The sequence below is a fragment of the Heterodontus francisci genome, chromosome 45, assembly GCF_036365525.1.
Source record: "Heterodontus francisci isolate sHetFra1 chromosome 45, sHetFra1.hap1, whole genome shotgun sequence".
Taxonomy (NCBI): Eukaryota; Metazoa; Chordata; class Chondrichthyes; order Heterodontiformes; family Heterodontidae; genus Heterodontus; species Heterodontus francisci.
Window position 1 is genome coordinate 14,515,395 of NC_090415.1, and position 10,447 is coordinate 14,525,841.

Consider the following 10,447-nt stretch of genomic DNA (forward strand, 5'->3'; position numbering starts at 1 on the left):
GGTCTGTTATAGCATCTCCACAGGGAGAGTCACTGAGTGGGTCTGTTATTATAGTATCTCCATTGGGAGAGTCGCTGAGTGGGTCTGTTATTATAGTATCTCTACAGGGAGAATCACTGAGTGGGTCTGTTATTATAGTATCTCCACAGGGAGAATTACTGAGTGGGTCTGGTATTATAGTATCTCGACAGGGATAGCGACTGCGTGTGTCTTTTATTATAAAATCTCCAATGGGATGTGGACAGAGTGGGTCTCTTATAGTGTCTCCAAAGGGAGAGTTAGATTGGGCCTGTTATTACAGTACCTCCACAGGGATCGTCATTGACTGGGTCTGTTACTGTAATATTTACACAAGGAGACTGACTGAATGGGTCTGTTATGATAGTACCTCCACAGGGAGTGTCACTGAGTGGGTCTGATGTTTTAGTTTTTCCACAGGGAGACTGACTTCGTGGTTCTGTTATCATTGTTCTCCACAGGAGGTGTGAGTGAGTGGGTCTGTTATTATAATATCCCAACAGGGAGAGTGACTGAGTGGTTCTGTTATTATAATACCTCTACCGGTAGATTCGGTCCATTATTGTCGTAGCTCCACAGGGAGAGCCACAGATTCGGTCTATTATTTTAGTATCTATTTATTTATTTAGAGATACAGCACTGAAACAGGCCCTTCGGCCCACCGAATCTGTGCCGACCAACAACCACCCATTTATACTAACCCTACAGTAATCCCATATTCCCTAACACCTACCTACACTAGGGGCAATTTACAATGGCCAATTTACCTATCAACCTACAAGTCTTTAGCTGTGGGAGGAAACCAGAGAACCCAGTGAAAACCCACGCGTTCACAGGGAGAACTTGCAAACACCGCAAAGGCAGTACCCAGAATCGAACCCGGGTCCCTGGAGCTGTGAGGCTGAGGTACTAACTGGGTCAGTCTGCTCTTATCGCACCTCCACAGTGAGGGTCACTGAGTGTGTCTGTTAGTATAGCATCTCCGCAGGGAGAATGACTGAGTCGCTCTGTTGTTATAGTATCTCCATGTTGAGACTGACTGTATGGGCCTGTTCTTATAGCATCTCCGCGGGGAGAGTCACCGAGAGGGTCTGTTATTATAGCATATTCATAGGGAGAGTGACTGAGTGGATCTGTTATTACATTATCTCCAGAGGGTGAGTCACTGAGTTAGTCTGTTACTTTATTATCTCCACTGCGAGGGTGACTGAGTGGGTGTATTATTATAGTAGCCCCTCATGGAGAGTCACTGGGTGGGTCTGTTATGATATTATCTCCACAGGGATAGTGACTCAGAGGGTCTCTTATTATGGGGTCTCCACGAGGAGATACACCGAGTGTGTCTGTTATTATAGTATCTCCACAGTGAGAGTTAATGCGTGGTTCTGTTATTACTGGTTCTTCGCAGGGAGCGTGACTGAATGGCTCTGTTAGTATCAGGACAATGGGAGTGTCTGAGTGGATCTGTTATTATAATAGCTCCACAGTGAGAGCCACTGAGTGAGTCTGCAATTACATTATTTCCCCTGGGAGTGTGACGAAGTTGCTCTGTTATTATAGTGTTTTCACAGTGAGAGTGACTGAGTGGGGATATTAAATATATATCCCTGCGGTGAGAGTCATGAGTGGGTCTGTTTTTATCGTATCTCAACAGGGAGAGTCACTGAGTGGCCCTGTTATTATAGAGTCTGCACAGGGAGAGTAATTGAGTGGGTCTGTTATTTTAGAATGTACACAGGGAGAGTGACTGGGTGGGTCTGTTATTGCGGTATCTCCACAGAGAAATTCGCTGAATGTGTCTGTTATTTTATTATCTACACAAGGAGAGTCACTGGGTGGGTCTATTACTATAGTATCTCCACAGGGAGAGTGACTGAGTGGGTCTCTTATTATAGTATCTCCACAGGGAGAGTGACTGAGTGGTTCTGTTATTATAGTTTCTCCAAAGGGAAGTTCTCTGAATGGGTCTGTTATTTTAGTACCTACACAGGGAGAGTGACTGGGTGGGTCTGTTATTCTCGTATCTCCACAATGCCCTGACTTTGAGTGTGGTGGAGGCAGGATCAATTGAGGCAATCAAGAGTTAATTTGATTGCTTTGCGAAATGGAAGAAGGTGCAGTGTTATGGGGAAAAGTTGGGGCACTGGCACTAGGTTAATTGGTCGTTCAGAGTGCCAGCAAAGACACGATGGGTAGAATGGCCTCCTTCTGTGCTGCAAAAATTCCGTGATTCTGTGACAATCTTTGCTTAACTGACATGCACATGATTTTTCGAACATGCAGCACTAACTGGGGAATGTCCAGCACTGGGGCACAGGTGGCTCCATACCTCAGGGTTTAGAGCTGGTCTTGTAAATGAGAGGCTGTGAGTTCAAATAACCACTGGGTCTTGAAAGCATTTTGTTCAGGTTTTAAGTTCACCTTCAAAAAGCAAATCATTTCCCTTTTATTTTCTAAATAGTTCCAAGGCCAACGTGGGAGAAAGAGGCACTCTGCTTCTCAATTTCTCCATCTGTCACTATCTGCTCTCTCTCTCACCTTCCCCCTCTCTCTGTTACCAGAGGACGGAGATTGAATATAGAAACATGCAAACATTTCTGCACAGTAGGAGGCCATTCAGCACATCATGTCCGTACTGGCTGAAACATTTTATTTATTCTACTCTCAACTTCCAGCTCTTGGCATTAATTGGCCAAAGAGACAGTGAGAAAGGAGCTGAGGATGTCTTTTTTTCATATCCAGTTATAGTCGATAACAAGTAAGCATAGAATTGTTCATTGTACAAAATACTTTAACATTTTAACTATAACTGTTAGTTGTTGTGATCTGGAATGCGCTGCCTGAATGGCTGGTGGAAGCAGATTCAAAGAACAAAGAACAGTGCAGCACAGGAACAGGCCCTCCAGGCCTGCACCGATCTTGATGCCTGCCTAAACTAACACCTTCTGCACTCCCGGGGTCCATATCCCTCTATTCCTTCCTATTCATATATTTGTCAAGATGTCTCTTAAACGTCGCTATCGTATCTGCTTCCACCACCTCCCCTGGCAGCAGGTTCCAGGCACTCACCACCCTCTGTGTAAAAAACTTGCCTCGCATATCCCCTCTAAACTTTGCCCCTCGCAGCTTCAACATCTGTCACCGAATAACTGGCTCTTCCACCCTGGGAAAAAGCTTCTGACTATCCACTCTGTCCATGCCGCTCATAACTTTGTAAACCTCTATCATGTCGCCCCTCCACGTCCGTCCTTCCAGTGAAAACAATCCGAGTTTTTCCAACCTCTCCTCATAGCTAATGCCCTCCAGACCAGGCAACATCCTGGTAAACCTCCTCTGTACCCTCTCCAAAGCCTCCACGTCCTTCTGGTAGTGTGGCGACCAGAATTGCACGCAATATTCTAAGTGTGGCCTAACTAAGGTTCTGTACAGCTGCAACATGACTTGCCAATTTTTTTACTCTATGCCCCGACCGATGAAGGCAAGCATGCCGTATGACTTCTTGAGTACCTTATCCACCTGCATTGCCACTTTCAGTGACCTGTGGACCTGTACGCCCAGGTCTCTCTGCGTGTCAATACTCCTAAGGGTTCTGCCATTTACTGTATACCTCCCACCTGCATTAGCCTTCCAAAATGCATTACCTCACATTTGTCTGGATTAAACTCCATCTGCCATTTCTCCGCCCAAGTCTCCAACCGATCGATATCCTGCTGTATCCTCTGACAATCCTCATCATTATCCACAACTCCACCAACCTATGTGTCATCCGCAAACTTACTAATCAGACCAGCTACATTTTCCTCCAAATCATTTATATATACTACAAACGGCAAAGGTCCCAGCACTGATCCCTGCGGAACACCACTAGTCACATCCCGCCATTCAGAAAACCACCCATCCACTGCTACCCTCTGTCTTCTGTGACCGAGCCAGTTCTGTATTCATCTTGCCAGCTCACCTCTGATCCCGTGTGACTTCACCTTTTGCATCAGTCTGTCATGTGGGACCTTGTCAAAGGCTTTACTAAAATCCATATAGACAACATCCACCGCCCTTCCCTCATCAATCATCTTCGTCACTTCCTCAAAAAACTCAGTCAAATTAGTAAGACACGACCTCCCCTTCACAAAACCATGCTGTCTCTCGCTAATAAGTTCGTTTGTTTCCAAATGGGAGTAAATCCTGTCCAGAAGAATCCTCTCTAATTGCATCCCTACCACTGACATAAGGCTCACCGGCCTATAATTTCCTGGATTATCCTTGCCACCATTCTTTAAGCAAAGGAACAACATTGGCTATTCTCCAGTCATCTGGGAGCTCACCTGTAGCCAATGAGGATGCAAAGATTTCTGCCAATGCCCCAGCAATTTCTTCCCTTGCCTCCCTCAGTCTTCCAGGGTAGATCCCATCAGGCCCTGGGGACTTATTAACCTTAATGCTTTGCAAGACACCCAACACCTCCTCCTTTTTGATAATGAGATGACTGAGACTATCTGCACTCCCTTCCTAGGCTCTTCATCCACCAAGTCCTTCTCCTTGGTGAATACTGAGGCAAAGTACTCATTTAGCATCTCGCCCATTTCCTCTGGCTCCACACATAGATTCCCATCTCTGCCCTTGAGTGGGCCAACCCTTTCCCTGGTTACCCTCTTGCTCTTTATATATGTATAAAAAGCCTTGGGATTTTCCTTAATCCTATTTGCCAATGACTTTTCATGACCCCTTTTAGCCCACCTAACTCCTTGCTTAATTTCCTTCCTACTGTCTTTATATTCCTCAAGTGCTTCATCTGTTCCTAGCCTTCCAGCCCTTACAAATGCTTCCTTTTTCTTCTTGACTATGCTCACAACAGCCCATGTTATCCAAGGTTCCCGAAACTTGCCAAACTTGTCTTTCCTCCTCACAGGAACATGCTGGTCCTGGATTCTAATCAGCTGACGTTTGAAAGACTCCCACATGTCAGATGTTGATTTACGCTCAAACAGCCGCCCCCAATGTAAATTCTTCTGTTCCTGCCTAATATTGTTATAATTAGCCTTCCCCCAATTTAGCACCTTCACCATAGGACTACTCTTATCCTTATCCACAAGTACCTTAAAACTTATGGAATTATGGTCACTGCTCCCGAAATGCTCCCCCATTGAAACATCGACCACCTGGCCGGGCTCATTCCCCAATACCAGGTCCAGAATGGCCCCATCCCTAGTTGGACTATCTGCATACTGTTTCAAGAAGCCCTCCTGGATGCTCCTCACAAATTCTGCTCCATCCAAGCCCCTAGCACTAAGTGAGTCCCAGTCAATATTGGGGAAGTTAAAATCACCAACCACTAGAACCCTGTTACCTTTACATCTTTCCAAAATCTGTCTACATATCTGCTCCTCTACCTCCCGCTGGCTGTTGGGAGGCCTGTAGTAAACCCCAAACATCGTGACTGCACCTTTCCTATTCCTGAGCTCCACCCATATTGCCTCGCTGCATGTCCCCTCTGAGGTGTCCTCCCGCAGTTCAGCTGTGATATTCTCCTTAACAAGTAATGCAACTCCCCCACCCCTTTTACATACCCCTCTATCCCGCCTGAAGCTTCTAAAGCCTGGAACATTTAGCTGCCAATCCTGCCCTTCCCTCAACCAAGTCTTTGTCATGGCAACAACATCATATTTCCAAGCACTAATCCAATCTCCAAGTTCATCTGCCTTACCTGTTATACTTCTCGCATTGAAACAGCATCAGGGTTGCTTGGAACGTTATCCTTGTTTTAACCCTCATAAAGCGGGCTGAATCCATCAGGGTGCGCCTGTCCCGAGGATATGAAGCAATTTCTGAGCACCGAAGATGTGAAGTAGCGTCTGGACCCAGAGGTGTGAACTGGTTTCTGGAATACAAGGATGTAAACTACTGTTCGTCGCCGAGGATGTGACACTGCGCCTTGCCTCCGAGGATGTGATCAAGATTTATGGGCCACGAGATTGTGAAGCAGTGTCTGAGCCCCGAGAATGGGCACCAATGTCCAGGCCCCGAGGATGTCACACAGTGTCTGGAGCTGGAGCGTGTCAGCAAGTTTCTTGTTCGGTTTCAGTGAGCCTTCGTCAAATGTCTGAGAAACTGGAATTTTGCACTGTGCGAACCCAACATTTTTCATTCCATTTATGAACACAGGGTCTATAAAGGTACCACTGAAGGAGTGAAAGAAATTGCTCCTCTCCCCGTTGAACCGACCTGGTGCCCCTTCCTTTTCCCTGCAATTTCCATCATGCAGCCCCGCATCTGATCCTCGACCGCAAGCGATCTGCCTGTGGAGGCACAAGAGGCCGCAATGGCTCAGCTCCACTGTTAAACTGTGCTCTGAGGCCAAGTTCGGATGAGCCTCGGACTGAGGGGCTGCAAAACTGTGACACATCCAATTCTGATGACTTTGCAGCTGAGGGCAAACAGAGTAAGACAGCAATGCAATCAATAACCAAGTACAGCCCACCACCCCGCCCCCATTATGGTTTGCGGAATAATGAGACTCATATGCAAGATTCTTTCATGTGTTGGAAAACTATAAAACACAGCGATCCTGTAATACAGTAACGATGAGGGTTAAATTCAAAACAATGCGTGCAGAGGTCAATGGATTCGCGGTGCCACTACTTTAGACTGTCAGCCAACTCGTAAAACGCGCTTTCATGTGGTAGCGTGGCCGAGTGGTCTAAGGGGCTGGGTTTAGGCTCCAGTCCCATTTGGGATGTGGGTTCGAATCCCACTGCTGCCAGTGTTTTGTGAGGCAGCCTCAAAAACTTGTGAAAAACAAATGACGCACTTCCTGAACTGCGTTTCATCAAAAGTATCCATATTTCACCAGGAATAAAAGCAGAAAGTTCTGTCTTGAACATAATCACTATTTGAGTTTCGCAGCCCCCTGCGTTAGAGAATTTCACAGATTCGCCACCCTCTGAGCAAAGAGGTTTCTCCTCACCCAGTCTTAAATGGCCTTCCCCTGACTCTGGGACGGTTCTCGCCTCACCAGCCAGAAGAAACATCCTACCCGCATCTACCCTGTCATGCCCTGAAAGAATTGTGTAAGTTTCAATGAGAGCATCTCTAATTCTTCGCAGTTCTGGAGCATGCAGGACAGATTTCTGCAATCTATCCTTCTAAGACAATACCACCATCCCTGGGATTAGTCTGGTGAACCTTCGGTGCACTCCCTCTATGGCAAGTATATCATTCCTTAGAAAAGGCGACCAAAACTGTACACAATACTCCAGTTGCGGTCTCACCAAGGCTTCATACAATTGAAGCAAGACATCTTGACTCTTGCACTCAAAGCCCCTTGCAATGAAGGCCAACATACCACATGCCTTCTTAATTGCTTGCTGCACCTGCATACTTGTTTTTATGACTCCTGAACAAGGACACCCAGGTCTATTTGGACAGAAACACTTCCCGAACACTCACTATTTAAGAAATACTCTGCCTTTCTGTATTTTTTTTGACCAAAGTGGATCATTTCACATTTACTCACTTTATCTTCCATCTACCATGTTCTTGCCCATTCACTTAGCCCGTCGAAATCCCCTCATAGATTTGCGTCTTCATAAAATTTGGAAATATTACAATTGGTCCCCATATTCAAGCCATTTATGTAGATTGTAAACAACTCTGGCCCAGGCACTGACCCTTGCGGTATCCCACTAGTAACAGCCTGGCTTCCTGAAAATTATCCATTTATTCCTACTCTCTGCTTTCTGCCTGTTAACCAATTCTCAATCCATTGCAGTGTATTACCCCCAATCCCATGTTTTTTTAATTTTTTTTACTAACCTCCTGTGTGGCACGTCATCAAAAGCCTTCTATAAATCCAAATACACCACATCCACTTGTTGTCCTTTATCTATGCTACAAGAAATATCCTCAAAAAACTCCAACATGTTTATCAAATATGATTTGCCTTTACAAATCCATGCTGACTCTGTGCAACCATATTATTATTTTCCATGTGTCCAGTTACCTCATCCTCTATAACAGATTCCCTGAGATCAATCGAACAGGTCTGTAGTTCTCCATTTTCACCCTCGCTCCCTTCATAAATAGTGGTGTTACATTTTCTACTTTCCAGTCTGCAGGAACCCTTCCAGAATCTATAGAATTTTGAAAGATAACAACCAAGGCAGCCACTATCTCTATAGCCACCTCCTTCAATATTTCTGAGCCACCGCAACATTTGGGGCGGCAAAGTGGTTAACACCGCAGCCTCGTAACTGCAACGACTCGGGTTCAATTCTGGGTGCTACCTGTGTGGAATTTGCAAGTTCTCCCTCTGTCTGCGTGGGTTTTCTCCGGGTGCACCGGTTTCCTCCCACAGCCAGAAGACTTGCAGGTTGGTAGGTAAATTGGCCATTATAAATTGCCCCTAATATCGGTAGGTGGTCGGGGAATATCGGGACAGGTGAGGATGTGGTAGGAATAAGGGATTAGTGTAGGATTAGTATAAATGGTCGACGCAGATTCGGTGAGCCAAAGGGCCTGTTTCAGTGCTGTATCTCTAAATCAAAAAAAAAATCAAAATCAACAGTGGCGTAGCGGCTAGCACCGCAGCTTCACAGCTCCAACAACCTGGGTCTGGTTCAGGGTACTGCCTGTTTTCAGTTTGCAAGTTCTCCCTGTGACTGCGTGGGTTTCCTCCGGGTGCTCTGATTTCCTCCCACATGCCAAGGGCATGCAGATTGATAGGTAAATTGGCCATTGAAAAAGTTGCTCTTAGTGTAAGTACGTGGTAGGAAACTTGAGGGAAGGGGGAGATGTGAGAGGGGGGAAAATGATATTAATGTAAGACCAGTACAAAATGGTCCTTGATGGATGGCGTGGACTCGTTGGGCCGTAGGCTTGTTTCGGTGCTGTATCTTTCGACCACTCTGTCTGTCAAGGAGTATGGAGATCGTGGGGGAAAATGATGTAGATTTGGATGATCAGCCATACTTCGTTTGAATGGTTAAGTGAGTTCGACGGGCCGAATGGCCCACCCCTGCCCCTATTTCCTATAATCGTATGCAGCCATGTCTCTGTAATGGCTATTAGATCGTACTTATACATTTATTTCTATTTGCACTCTCAGTTCATCTGTTTTCTTCTGAATGCTTCGTGCATTCAGATACAGAGCTTTTAGTTTGATCTTTTTTTAGATTAGATTAGATTAGATTAGAGATACAGCACTGAAACAGGCCCTTCGGCCCACCGAGTCTGTGCCGAACATCAACCACCCATTTATACTAATCCTACACTAATCCCATATTCCTACCAAACATCCCCACCTGTCCCTATATTTCCCTACCACCTACCTACACTAGTGACAATTTATAATGGCCAATTTACCTATCAACCTGCAAGTCTTTTGGCTTGTGGGAGGAAACCGGAGCTCCCGGAGAAAACCCACGCAAACACAGGGAGAACTTGCAAACTCCACACAGGCAGTACCTGGAATCGAACCCGGGTCCCTGGAGCTGTGAGGCTGCGGTGCTAACCACTGCGCCACTGTTGCTTTATCTGTTGATTTAATCTTAGATTTGTACGCTCTATCCGTTTCTGCCACAGTCTGTTTATTATTTCCCATATTAATAATTTTCTCTCTTACCTTGTCTCTACTCCTTGTTTTATGATATCTTCCTAAGTTTAATCCCTTGCCACCACTATTTAGTTTGAAACCCTCTCTACTTCCCTGGTTGTGCTGCTCGCTAGAACACTGACACCAGCACGGTTCATGTGTAGACAATCACAAGGGTGCAGCCATCACTTTCCCCAGTACTGGTGCCATTGCCCCACGATCCGGAAATACTTCTACGACACCAGTCTTTGAGCCATATATTGATTTCTCTAATCTTATTTGCCCAATGCCAATTTGCACGTGGCTCAGGTCATAATCCAGAGATTGTTACCTTTGAGGTTCTGCTTCTTAATTTGGTGCCTAGCTCCTCGGACTGACTTGTCCTGGCTATGTCGTTAGTGCCTACGTGGACCACGGTGACTGGATCCTCGCCTTCCCATTGTACATTCCTCTCCAGCCCTGAACAGATGCTGAGTATTTCCAGAATTGTCTGTTTTTATTTCCACTTTCCAGCATCTGCGCTATGTTGCTGTTCTTTAACAAGTATTGCTGTGGTCTGTGTATGACGACCACAGCAAATTTTCTGGAGTTGCGACCATTTAATGGTTAATACTTTGCGGTGTGGTCGCAGCAACACCAATTCGAATCTGAAACAAGGCACACATTATCATTGGCAGCAGAGATGGTAGACATAACATACGGGTTGAACATTGGTGGGCAGGATGTATTGTAAAGGTTGGCTATGTTCACAGTGGATAAGACATTTGGTCTGGATGGCTTACATCCCATTTGGAAGTGGAAGTGAGATGGTGGAAGCACTTGCCGTCAACTTTCAATCTTCTC

General features: G+C 45.7%; 1 non-coding gene across 1 annotated transcript; it reads left to right on the plus strand.

Annotated features, from left to right (window-relative positions):
- The first annotated feature begins 6,693 nt into the window (after positions 1-6,693).
- On the plus strand, positions 6,694-6,775 carry trnal-uag (transfer RNA leucine (anticodon UAG)). Its single transcript has one exon. It is a non-coding gene; the product is annotated as a tRNA-Leu (tRNA).
- The last annotated feature ends 3,672 nt before the right edge of the window (positions 6,776-10,447 follow it).